This window comes from Hippoglossus stenolepis, chromosome 2, assembly GCF_022539355.2.
Source record: "Hippoglossus stenolepis isolate QCI-W04-F060 chromosome 2, HSTE1.2, whole genome shotgun sequence".
Taxonomy (NCBI): Eukaryota; Metazoa; Chordata; class Actinopteri; order Pleuronectiformes; family Pleuronectidae; genus Hippoglossus; species Hippoglossus stenolepis.
Genome location: NC_061484.1, coordinates 6,046,072 through 6,059,943, shown reverse-complemented (window position 1 = coordinate 6,059,943; position 13,872 = coordinate 6,046,072).

Here is a 13,872-nt window from a genome sequence, read left to right as displayed (position 1 = left end):
TGTTTGTCATGCGACTTAATTTCTGTTGCGGTTGCTGTACCGATTTGCATTTCTGTTGACATTTTTATTTTATTTGGTCTTGGACCTTAATTTCAGTTTGGTCAAATTACCTTTTATTTAAGTTCAGTCCTTGCTGACCGTTTATTAAGTTCTACATTTAGATCCTGCACTCACCACGACATTCAATTTCGGTCCAGCGGACCTTAATTGTGGGTATCAAGCAACCTAAATTTTGTTGCGGTTGCTTTACCGATATATATAATTTCGTTAGCATTTTATTATTTAGTCTTAGACCTAACTTTATTTATGTCTGATAACCTTTAGTTATGTTCTACATTTTAGATCCCATATCATACCTGCACATATGATCTTTTACTTGGCGGTCTCCAGACCTTTATCTCATGACATGTTCACTCGGGCTGCAGATGCACTCTAACGAGTCATCTCTATAATTCTATCCGATAAATGTTATAACGATTGTCTGTTTTACCAAAGCATGTATTATTTTGCCTAGAATACTACAACACGAGGTAAGACTCATCATTATCTCACTTCTCCTGATCTACCTTCTTGGTCTTACTTTCTTTTGGGGGTATTCCTGTTCGATGCTCTGCTCCACCCCCTTCTAATCCTGATGACATCTCACAGGGGTCTAAAATGCCAAAGACTGTAAACATTCACTTTGCTTCTGTGCATTTTTCAAATAAACATCGTTAAATTGTGAATCAAGTCTCTCCTGATTGAATTGCTGCAACGTCTTTGGGCTGCTTTGTCAATTTTGAATTTCCTCTTCAGAGGATCACTAAAGGTACAGCTCATCTCATCTTGTCTCATCTTCTGTTGCAGCTCAGAAAAGAGTAAAACCACAACCTTCACTTTCATAAAGAAAATCTGTATTTCAGCTAAAAAGAAACTAAACAACAACGACACATTTATCACAATAATTATAAATTTCGACTGATATGCACATTTTTATCATGGACATGTGACCCAGGCCTGGTGCAGACACACAGAGGCAGGAAGTGCAAGGGGACATTTTCACACACACACACACACACACACACCTGTAGATTAGTGAGGAGCATACACACACACACGGAATAATACACACTTTGAGCAGAAATGAAGTAAGTCAGCAGACAACTCTGCCTCATGCGACGCTCACACACTGCACATGCCTGACATTTTCAGATGGACGCACTGTTTTCACTTTCAATCATAAGCTGCACGTCTCAACACCTAATGAGTCAGATTAAATCAGACGCATTGAAGAGACAGCAACTTGTTCCATTAACCTCAGTCAGTCCACCACATGACATCCGTTGGCCTTCTCCCCTGATTCTATTCTCCACATCAGTCTGATCTGTGTGTGGACAGGTGACCTGCCACTCACTCTGTTTACCGACGACCACCATTGTGTTCTGCTGCCAATTAGCCAGGCCACACACACCCTGAAGAATGAAACCCAGCTATAAACATGAACACGCGGTAACAAGAGGGCGCTGTCTCACCTCTCAGCTGTGTTTAGTCTTCCTCTGCACTAAAGTCTTCATCACAGTCACTGACGCATGCTCTCCACTTCCTGTGTCAGTCCACAGACGTCACCTGCTCCAGGCCTGGTGCAGCACATGAGCTGTTAGCACATGGGAGTTTGTCTCTTGCTAAAAGGTCAGGACTGCTCCCCAAGGGTGGAGCCCCCTGGTGGCTGATTGAATCCTGCATCCTCCATGGTAGTGGGTGGGACATGGCCCAAACTAAAAAGTCAAAGCACATGTCAGATAAATATTTCTCTAGGCTGGTTCGATCTTTTACAGAAGGGCCTAGTTCATATCTATGGAGTCCCTAAAGGGTCAAGGCAAGTTAAAAAATATTTGTTTTTTTAGAACTTACTTTTGCCTTTCTCGCAATATTTTCCTATTCCCATCATGCAACATTGTCATTTCTTTAGACCTTTAGGTGCAGTCATCTGTAACCATCCACTTGTCCTGAGTGCAGTAATGACACCCTGCAGATCACCATACTGCATTCTTGCATTTGGAAGAATTTGTTTAATTTGACTTTCATTAATTATAACAATTATAACAATGTTTATTGATCATTAAATCACCAACCTTCATACCCAGTTCAGAGTTAAATTCCATAAGATGATCCATACTGCAGGGTTGTAGCACGAAATGTTGAAATGTCGAGAACCCACAGGCCAGGACCGGGTCTACCAAAACATTTTGAAATGCCATTTCGGTTTGGATCATTCACATTAGCTGCACATATCTGTAATCATGGAAAACAAGCAATAACCATGTGTGTCAGGGACATGGTAACAAATTAACTACTTACTTAATTTTCACTGTAATTTGGGTTTTCATTAGTTATTTGATGCTATAAACAAAGGGGGCTTCAGTTACTGGAAATACTCTGTACTCCCATCGCTTCACCCTTCACCTACATCAGTTTGCTGCAATGTGTTTTCCTTTCTTTACATTAGAATTATATTTCCATTAATAGGAATTTGATGAACCAGCAGCACCACCAGACACATGTGTTAATCACATCAGTCCCGCCCACCTTGGTTACTGTTGCTACATCTGTCCAGAGTTCTAATCGTAGATATTTACAGTCACTCCTACAACAATGCCTCTTTAGAGACTTCAGAGAGACAAAGGTTGTTATAATTTCTAAGCAATGAGCATCCGTGTGACCTTCTACAATGACAACAGTCATTGTTATCAGGTTTTATCAGCTGCAGTTAGCTGATCAAGCTGTTAGCTCGTTGAGTTTGATTAAAACTCTATTGATTTTTTTTCATTCATTTTTCTGGATTCATATATTTGCGTTTTAATTCAAAATCCTAACCACTTAATGATTGTTGAAAGAGTCTGTGAAATAAAGAAATAACTTGTCGTTGTATTGCAGTGTGTTAGCCCCAGGCTGCTATTTGTTTCTAATATAACATTTCTTTTGAAAATAATATTTGCGGATGTTTTACTACGGCAGTGCACACCAAAGTGACTCGTAGTGAAGTTGGCCTCAGTATGTAACTGTAAGAGAAAAGAACATACCCACTGTGATTTTTGTTATCTGACACCATTATTAGCGATGTTACCATTAGTATATTATACGGATGGATGGATGGATGTTGTTTCAGAGGTAGCTTGTTTATTCTGTTCATTTTTTTCTCCATATTTTTGTTTTATTATCATCATTCCCATTTCCAAAGCAACGTGTCGTGGCCAATGTCTGTTTCAGACGTCAAGCAAGAGACCCTGATATGTCTGTTAATGATGGGGTTCAGGGCTCAAACCAGATAAATGAACATGTAACTTTCTTGATCCAACGTGTGGTTTGCGTCGCACTGATTTCTCTTTTATTTGAAGACACACAGCCGCTGTTAGGATGTCAGAATATGTAGTGAGACTTTTTGGTAAAAGTGGGAAGTGCAGTTTAGTAAATCTTTCTTCCTGTCTGGCTTTTCAAGGACATAGATTTTCACACGTCAACCCTGAATCTCTGAAATGTAAGTACAGCAAAGTAAACTTGACCCAAGGCAATCATTGACATTGCCTCGGAGGAAGGCCACTCTACTATGTACTTACTGATTTGCATTGACAGAGGATGCAAATTGAACAAAACAGACTGTACATGCGCTCCATGTGAACCTGCCACCATTGTTCTGCAGTAGCTCCATCATCAACTTCAGCAAAGGTCACAGTACTTGAACTGTTTCATTTTTAATATTTGAAAAAATAAAACGCTGTGATACCTCGTCTGATTAAAATGATTACTGGCATGAAAATAAAGTTCACTACGGAATAATGTGGAGCATGAATGTGAAGGAGCCTTTAATTCTGCTCATAATTATTACACTGGGCTTTGAAAGGAAACAACAGCCTTCAGAGTTTGTGCAACTCATTTCAGTGCAAAGGGGTTTCTGAATTAACATGTTTCTTTATTGCACTTAACAAGGATCGCTTTGGTAAAAAATTACCCTCCAGTGACCTGTTTGAATATTTATGCTAAAAAGGTCATTTTAAGGACGGATTCAATTTGATGTATTATATTTTAGAAATGTGTAAAACTGTATTTAATTTACTAATTCATAAGACTGCACTCAGAAATAAAAAATATTTCTCTTTAAAGAACTCAATGAAATGTCAGATATTATTACCTAATTGGCAAAAGTTTGGTGTTTTGTTGAAAACGGCTTTAGTTATAGTTTCCAAACAAGATTTCAAACAATTTTCATGGCTTTAATAATAGACATTTCTTGTCTTTTTCTTTTCTAGTTCCACATTAGGGCAGTGACATTACACTGACACATACAGTAATTACTTTTTGGTGAATAATTTAAGTAAAAGCGATTATTTACTAATAAAAACTATTTTTTTAGTTCTATTTTTGGTCTCTCAAGGGAAATAAATGATTCTTTAGCTGCCAAATGCTCCTCCATGTTCAGCAGCTGGTCACCAGCTTTTTGTCTGTCTGTTACTTAGTGTGTTTTTTTCCACAGAAAACAGATGCAGCTGGAATCAAGGTGGATGAGAGCAGCAGGGGTGGAAGTAACTCGTTACTTTCACTCTTGTTACTGTGACAAAGCTGTTATTTGTGTATTTTTCATTTTCAATCAGTAATTTCTACCCTAAAATATTTCCCTCGGCCACATTTAAAGTTCGAAATCATTACGGAGAATGTCACATGAGGAAATATGTGACACTGATCAACCATGGAAGGATGCAACGAATGAAAATGGACAAATCAGCAGCTGCAGCAGAGAAGAAGCTGCTGCTGGTGGATGTGTAGCATTGTGGTCTGAGGCTGCAAGAGGGCAGAGCTCTGTGTTCAGAGACGAGCTGCTCTCAGATCACTGTCAACATACAAGTTCTCTGGCAACAGCTACATGTTGGGCTGTGACTCCTCTTTCTGCTGCTGTACACTGACGATGAACACGCAGAGAGGTTGGAAGAAGAGGTTGAGAATGACAGAGGGACGTTCATGCAAGTGTGGAACACACGACTGATTGTTGTTAGTCTTTGTACAGAGGAGAGCATCAACAACTGCTGCGTTTCCTGGCAACCCAGTGTTTTGCCCCTGTTTGTCAACTGCAGCTGATGTGGAGTTTATGTTCTCAGCATTTTCTGCTGCTTAATTCTGCTATTAATTATATTACAAGCAGCAGGGCATTTGATTTATGTAGCTGAATAACGCTACATAAAGTCTATGGACACCAGCTGTGGTATACAGATATTTCTATTATTCTGTCCATGCTCTTATATAAGTACATAAAAGACAAGTCTTTCTTGCTTGATACAGTACAGCTCAACAGCCTCACACACATTTTACAAAATAATCAACAACTCTCTAAAACATGTTTAATGAAACCCAACATTACAATTATCATGAAGGGAGAATTTATAACTGGACTGTTGTGTTTGATGCTGTTGCTCCATGTACCTGATAAACTGACAACTGACTGTAGTTATTGGTTGTTTACACAGGCTGATAATCGCCTGACTGGAATTTATTGGTTGCTTTCGGTGCATTTCTCACCTGGGAACCAAGTATATGCATTAATGTAGCAATTAATGTACGCCTGTAGCCAAAACATGTTCTGTAATACACCCCTTTAACACCAAAATAAGTGGGTCTGATGACACTAATGTGCCGGAAACGGAGCAGCTCTCTCACCGCGCTGTCTTGCTAGAGTTGCTTTTCGTATGATACGAGGAAAGTAAGCGCTGTTGCACGTTGTTCCCAAGATGTAGAAAATAATAAGTACACAAATGTTCCTGGCTGTTTATGTGCTGACGTCCAGACGTTCAATGCACATCACAATTACACACAGAGAAAGTGAAGCGCCTGAAAAGAAAAGAAGTAGAAGGACTTAGAGTGCATTCATTTGAGTGTCATGTTTCCATGTTTGTATCAGATGTTAGTTAATGTTAGTTTTTTTGAGCAATGGGGATCTATATCAGAACGTTTTTATTATTATTATTATAGTAATGTTAATAATAATGTTCTAACTGTATTTGTGTAGCACCTTTCATAGAAGACATGCCACTCAAAGTGCTTTTACATACAAAATGACTTTACACAAGTCATTTTACTTCTACTGGAGTAAAACTTTAAGGTAACAGAACTTTCATTTAAGTACAATGTGCCAGTTCTTTTTAAAACCCAGGAGAACAGCACAGTGAGAGTGAACCAAAGCTCTAATGTTTTGGACCATACAAAATATATTGAAGATGCTAAACCTCCATTAATCTGTATGTCACTATCTGAGCCAGTTCCATTTTAAGTCTGCGATTCAAAAATGCGAGTATTCCCATAATATATTTATTATTTATCTCCTAATATTTTCCTTACTGGGCAAGGATGCAGGAATTTCTTGCAGAAAAAACAGCAACAACACCTTCAGAACGCATAGGTGTTAACCTTGTCTTGTTAAGGTCTGTTCCATCTGGGATCAGTCATGTGTGACCTGCAGCCGCCTCTAATATAAGGAGGCCACTGAGATGTTAGGATATATGATGCCCTGTAAAATACCTTCTAACCGAACATAAACATTGATGCTGCCATGGTGAGCTTTCTGGGATGAGCAGCTCTAAAACAAAAGCATCAGAAGAAAGTTGATGCTCTGTATATATGCTTTGTGCATGTGTGTGTGTGTGTGTGTGTGTGTGTGTGTGTGTGTGTGTGTGTGTGTGTGTGTGTGTGTGTGTGTGTGTATATAGGTTTATGTGTCTGTGTGTGTGTGTGAGGGGGGGACGTTCCATTTAGTTGTTTTCCATCATCTGAATGCTTCTTGTCTCAGTTTATATTTTAGACCCTATCATTTCAACGCCTTCACATTTCCTCCGATACACCTCTGTTGTGTTTTTAGCATCACCTCCTTTTCCTTACCTGTCTCTCTCCCTCCTTCTTTCCCTGCCACTAATGTGCCTGTGACTGGTGAGAAGGCAGGTATTGTCATTGTCAACTATTTAGATGGCAGATCCACCAACATGTCAACAGGGTGGCCCTCCTGATGGCCGCGTATCATTGATATGGACTCTGCCTCTCGGGTGTCTCACTGTCCCCACTCTGACGTATGCTGGTGTGTGTGTGTGTGTGTGTGTGTGTGTGTGTGTGTGTGTGTGTGTGTGTGTTCTTATGCACGCTCCGTCCACTTGCCACTGAAGGTTGCTCCCAGGGTCTCCTCTCCAAGTAAGAAATGACAGAGACGACAGCCGAATCTCGGCCTTGTCCCTCTCTCTCTCCGTCCCACTTCCCTCACGGCCTCACGGCCTCCCTCCCTCCTGCCCGCCCGCCCGTCCGTCTATTGACAGGTCTGCGGCCACAGCACCGTGCTCACAATGAATCCCAATGATCGAGCACGCATCAGGAACCATTACCTGCGCGGCACAAATGTACACTGTGAATATGAATGACCGGCGTGGGTGTCACTGACCACTTGAAATACACGCACACATGCCAAAGTGTGAATACTAAATATCTCCTCGGTGCACCGCCGCGCTCCACTCCTCTGTCAGTCTTGGAGGGAAGAGGATCCATGCACAATGAAGCTCATGAATTATCTGCTGAGCATGAATGTCAACTATCGGGCACACACTTGTATCCATCATTCTTATATGCTGATATGTCGAAAGATCAGCCTGTGAGTGATATGTGTGCAAAGCTTTTGTCATTTACACATGCAATCAATTATACAAATCACATGGGGGCGGGGGGTGGGCATACATGTGCATACAACAAAATCCCAGGACACCACCCTGGATCTGTCACACTGATAGCCAGCACTTTCCATCACATCTTCCCATTGTCGCCTTTTGATTGGATACATTCAAACCACTAAATTTGCTTGAAATGTCGGGGCCAAATGAAAAACTCAACCCAGGTCACATCTTTCATAATTCTGTGATGTTTCAGATGCTACGCCGTTTGTTTACTACCTCCCGCCGTGCACATCACCGTAATGCCTGTAGGCAGGGGAGCAATTCACATACACGTAATGTATGTCTGGAGACTGTGATGGAGGGAAGTCTACTACGCTTATAAGACTGCTTAATGTTACGCTAGCTGTTCGCACACTGTGTCCGCATGCAAATGCTCACAACAGTAAAAATCAGCACAGTAATGAATGAATAACATTTACATATTATTTGCTAGTCATCAAGTTACCAAGAACCAGCTGGCCACATTTGACCTTGGATTTAATGACAACTGCATGATACAATGTGTCTATTCAGATGTTGAGAAAACTGTAAAGAAACATTTCTTTTTTCTTCGTTATGGTCGTGTAAGAGCACAAGTCTCCCTCTGAGGCACGGAGAGAGAAAACGACACCTGAAAGGAGCTTTTTTTAACAGAAGCGAGTGTGAAAAAAAAAACGCATTTTCCAATAAATTCTCAGATGTGGATGAGCCGTCGGACTGTAAAGGATTTGTACGTTTATATATGCATAGCATGGTGTGTGCAGTGGAGGGGGAAAAGGGGACTGGGACCGCAGAGTTGAGAATTACAGCATGCAGATAGGGATCAGGGTTTTGGGGATGATACATATTCATACGAGGGATGGGATTGGGGTCGGCCTGTGCTTTGGATTGTTTTCAGTGCCCCGCGTTGACTTCCCCGAAACATGCACACGCAAGATACAAAAGGGGCAACACACACACACACTCGGAGAGAGAGTGAGGGGACACTGAGGTTGCATTTTGGCATCAACACAGTTACATAATTGTCTATTTAGACTTTGGTTTAATCTGAATGCGGCATGTCTCTAAATTTTTCATCATCCTTATCTGTAATGGCATCACTCTAACTAATCACGGCAGTGTTGGAAACGGTCTGCGGCGTCTGGCTTACTGCTAATCCCCCCTCTCACGTGAGAACTCACTTTTTACCCCCCCCCCCCACTTCCCTTCCACCTCTGTCTCCGTCTCACAAACCCACTGTTGGCCCCCGCCCAACCTCTCCAACCTCCAGGAGCCCATCAACTCCCGTTACGAGCCAGTGTAAATTGAATGCTGTGAATCAGGGCCGGCTGTTACTGCATGTGACTGGAGGGAAGGGAAGTGGGGAGGAGAAAGGGACTGCATGTCCCCGCAGCTTTATGGGATGGTGTCTCTCCAAGATATATCACCGCCTGGCCAGATAATACCATCATGTACATAACTACCCTGTGTGTGTGTGTGTGTGTGTGTGTGTGTGTGTGTGTGTGTGTGTGTGTGTGTGTGTGTGTGTGTGTGGTGTGCATGTTATGTGCTTAACGGCTGACCTGCCGCTCAGCTCCTAATAAGGGGCATCTGCTGCTGTTTTACAGGATGGAACCGTGGAGGAGGAAATGAATTGTAGGGGAAAGCTGTGGAAAAAAAGGGAACGCCGCTCTACGAGAAGTGCTTTTGTTGAACGGTAGTAAAAAAAAAAAAAAGAGTAACATTTGGCGACATGTGCGCGGGCAGGCAAAGAAGTATAGAAATTTGAGAGAGAGTGTGTGTGACAGAAAATGAGGTCTGGGAGGGTGAATTTAGAAGAGAAAATGAGATAGATAGAGAGAGATGCCGAGAGACGAGCACACAAACAGAGTGCGAGCGAGCGATGGAGAGCCAGAGAGAGCCCAGATGAGGGAGTTGAGATGATGGGCTGGCAGTTTCCAAGCACCAGGCTGTTTTTCAGGGCTGTCAAGCACATTGTGAGGCATTGTTTGAAATGCCCAGGCTGATGGCTGACATATTCCCCATGAATCTCGCATGCCAGACCGCTGTCCACAACACTACACTCAGACACACACACAAGCTGAAGTGCCGTGCGCTTTTTGGTGTGTGTGTGTGTGTGTGTGTGTGTGTGTGTGTGTGTGTGTGTGTGCTCGCCAGGAAGGGTAATTGGCCGACCTTGGCCCATCAGGGTGGCTGGGATGAGGCAGGGTGAGGGAAAAGGGAGGGAGGGCAGTTGTAAATTTTACCCCACATCAATGTATTTCAGTCAGTGGCACTCCACTCTGGCAGTTAACCAGTACCCCTGGACAATGTGCACAAACACACACACACACACACACACACACACACACACACACACACACACACACACACCAGAAATCCGTACAAACATATGCACACATCCACACGCACATAGGAAGAAGAGGCATGCTGTACACAAATCCATAACTCACTCAGTGGTCTCACACACAACACACACACACACACACACACACACACACACACACACACACACACACACACCAGGTGAGTTAGTGTTTAATCTCTTCACCAGCACTCAGAAGTGTCTTACATCAAATCCAATCTACACATGTGGACATGTGTTTAGGGAAAGAAAAATCTTTAATGGTGATTTTTTTTTTCCTTCCCTCTTCTCCTCTCTTTTTTTCCCTTAATCTCTTTCTTCATCCCTCCGCTGTCTCCCACAATCTCGCCCTCTCTCCCTCTCATCTCTGCTCCCCTGTATCTCTCTATGTCAGCTCACGCTCTTCGTCTGCCTTGTTTTCTCTTCTTCCCGTTCCACCTCTCCTCTCTGCTCCTTTCTTTTTGCTGTACCTCGACCCATCCCTCCCGCTCGCCTCCACCATCCATCTTTCCTTGCATGCAATTTTGTCGCTTCTCCCAGTGTTTCATCTCCTTCCTTCCATGCTTTCTCTCCCCTGTGCCTCTGTATGTTTGTAATCCCACCCTCTCCCTATCCCTTTCACTCCAATTTCCATCCATTCTGCCGGGATGTCTCTCTGCTGTTGTTTTGTCTTTTTGTTTTTTTCTCGGTTGCCTTTGTCCTATCTTCCCCATCCCCATTTCACCCACAGCCATAGGGGGACAGCTGTCGGAGACAGACCTGCAGAAATAACTGTGTTACTCCTCTAATCGATACAGCCAGGCACCAGTGGCTACTGCCTAGTCTTGTCCAGTGTGAGTGTGTGTGTGTCACTGTGACTGTGTGTACTCCAGTCCTTTGCTCGAAGGCAGAAACAGCAGAGAACCAAAGACATATCTACCTTCGCCATCAGAGACGGACAAGATTTAATAGATGTATATCCCTTCCTCATGCTGTCCATCCATCCCTCCGTCCTGCCATTCACCCCTCTTGTCTCCCCTTCTCCCCATGTTGTCATCCCCAGGCTTTTCCTATGATCTGACAGGAAATTGAAGGGAGTGGGATGGCAGGTGTTTCATGAAGTGTGTGGGGTTTAACCATAAAGCACTAACCTAAACCCGACCCCCCCATTGCCTTAAACCTGACCCAATAACTTGAACCTAGCCCTTACCTTATCCTTACCTTAAAACATGTCTTTACCTTAAATATCAATGTTTTATATTGTTGGGAATTGTCCTTCTAAAGAAGACGAAGCCACAAACACACACACACACACACACACACACACACACACACACACACACACACACACACACACACACACACACACAGCTGCATCTGTATTAACACTAGTAGCATGTGTAGCATCTGTATAAAAACACAAACACTGGAAGTTGTAGGTTTTTTCTTTCTTTAGGATTAACCATCATATCCAGTATGTGAGGTCTGTGACAGTCTCATTTATTAGAAAACAGTGTAGCATGTGCCGGATTTGAATATTCTTGCAGACAGCAAACTGAACATGTCGCCCTCCAGACCCACTCCAAGAGGCTCACAGTGACAAATAATCACTTTCTCTGCTTTCCAGGACTCATTCAGCTCAATGGCAGGGAGTTGGTCCATCTGTCTATAACTCCTCTTAAGAAGTTTCTCTCCACGCTCGTCCCTGGCTTTCTCCCTCCGATCATTCCTCTTCTCCGGCTAATGAGGATGTTGTCTACCGGGAGCTGTGTTTCTCCTTTCAGTCTTCTTCCAAAGGCGGTGGCTGAAATTTACTCCAAAGCGCTGCTTAATGGTGGATGGCAGTTTATTGGAGGAAGGGGAGAAAGGGATCGGCTTGGCGGCGCAGATTGGTTAAGATTTCACTTGTTGAGCTCGCTCGCTGAAAGACAGAGATGTGAGAGAGTGTGAAGACGTGAGAAAAAATGTAAACTTTTGCCAAGCGGGAAATAAAGATGAGAAAAGTGATAATTGTAAAAAAATTTGGATGTGAGAGTTATGTGAGAAGAAAAACACGAGAAAAAGAGGCAAACAGATAAAGAGTGGATTAAAGGGAAAATGGAAACACGTAGAGACTAAGAAGGCACTTTAAGCTAATGGCCTACTGGCAAAGAATATTCAGTAATCTGTTGGTTTTATGGGATTAACTGTTCAATAGCACTTCTTTGGCTTTTACAGCTCTACACAGGTTCTATTTATAAAGCAGCTTTAGAGGAGAGGGGTATGTGATCATGGCTCACATCAGCGTTTCTAATCATTTTAAAAGACAGGAAAACGCTTTAAGTGACAGGGATTCTGGTCCTCAGGGGCTGCGCATGTGTCTGCCGGCCATGTCTCTCCAAAAAGAGACGAAAGAAAATGAGAGAATGTGAAAAAAAAAAGAAAATTAAGGTTATTGTATTGTCAGTAAAATACATGCTTTTATATGCCTAAAGTGAGGCTTAGCGTGAGGAGGAAGCCAGAATTTAACCAATTTAATTTATTATTCCCTAACTTTTTTTCACAAGCCCGGCTGCCAGCGCCCATGTAACACACAGTGAAAGCACAACAGCATGGAACAAACAATGACAAAAATAGAAAGCGGGGTATCACCTGTGATCATGTTTCATAAATGCATCCAGAAACACTCAGCTTTTGCCGCTTTTTTTTGGTTTGTGGCTATTTCAGGTCATTCTACAAATGGCAACGTGACAAACACCTTCACCTCCAGCGCACTGATCGAATTAGTTGGTAAACAGTGCTGCTGTTGCCAGACTTTGACATAAAGGCTAAAACGAGGTGCGTTCAGAGTGTCTGCTAACTCAGTCAGTGCTAATGAATCACATGCACACAAATACAAACACATCACATGGAATGCCTTCTAACTTTACGAGGCTACTATGCATGATTGTCGTTATGTATGTTTTGTTTTTAATTTGGACAATACTTACATCAGTGTAATTTATCAATTTGATTAAATTGACCAACTATCAGGGTTATAATGATTTGTTTTAGTTCCCTATCAGGTATGCGTTGGGCAAAATGACTATATGCGAAACATGCATGTGTGTGTGTGTGTGTGGGGGGGGAGTGTTTTTAGTGTGTGCTTGCTCTTCCCTACTGTGAGCTGTTGCCATGGTGACTGTATTAAACATGTGCTGTTTGTCTACCTCCAGAATTACATTTCACACAACCCCAATGTTTGCCACCTTTTCATGTTTTTTTTTTGTAATGATAGAGAGAAAGACAGATAAAGGGAGGGAGAGAGGAAAAGAGCGAGAAAAATTAATGATGATTGTTTTTTCGCATTTTTATATTTTTTGTGATTGAGGATAAGGAAACACCTTTTTTATATTTTGGAACAAGAATTAAACAATTTAAACAGTAAACGTGTAAACTTTGTTCATTTGTTTTTGCAAGGCACACTCAAGAGAAGAGAAGAGAAGAGAAGAGAAGGGTCAAGAAGAGAAGAGAAGGGTCAAGAAGAGAAGAGAAGAGAAGAGAAGAGAAGAGAAGGGTCAAGAGGAGAAGAGAAGAGAAAGGTATGATTTTTGGAACACACCTTCAGCATCAGCATAGCCTCTATGCTATAAAAGAGGCTCTATTTTGATGCCATAGTTCTCCATGTAGAGAGGCGCCTCACTGGCTGTGGCTCAGTGGGGTAAGGCTTTACTGCCATCTTCTGGTGATACGAGGAATGACTTATTAAGAATGCAACACATTGCCCTCAGATAATCGAATACAAATGGGATATGTATTGACCTATTGGTAGACACTGACATGACATGTATATATCCAGAC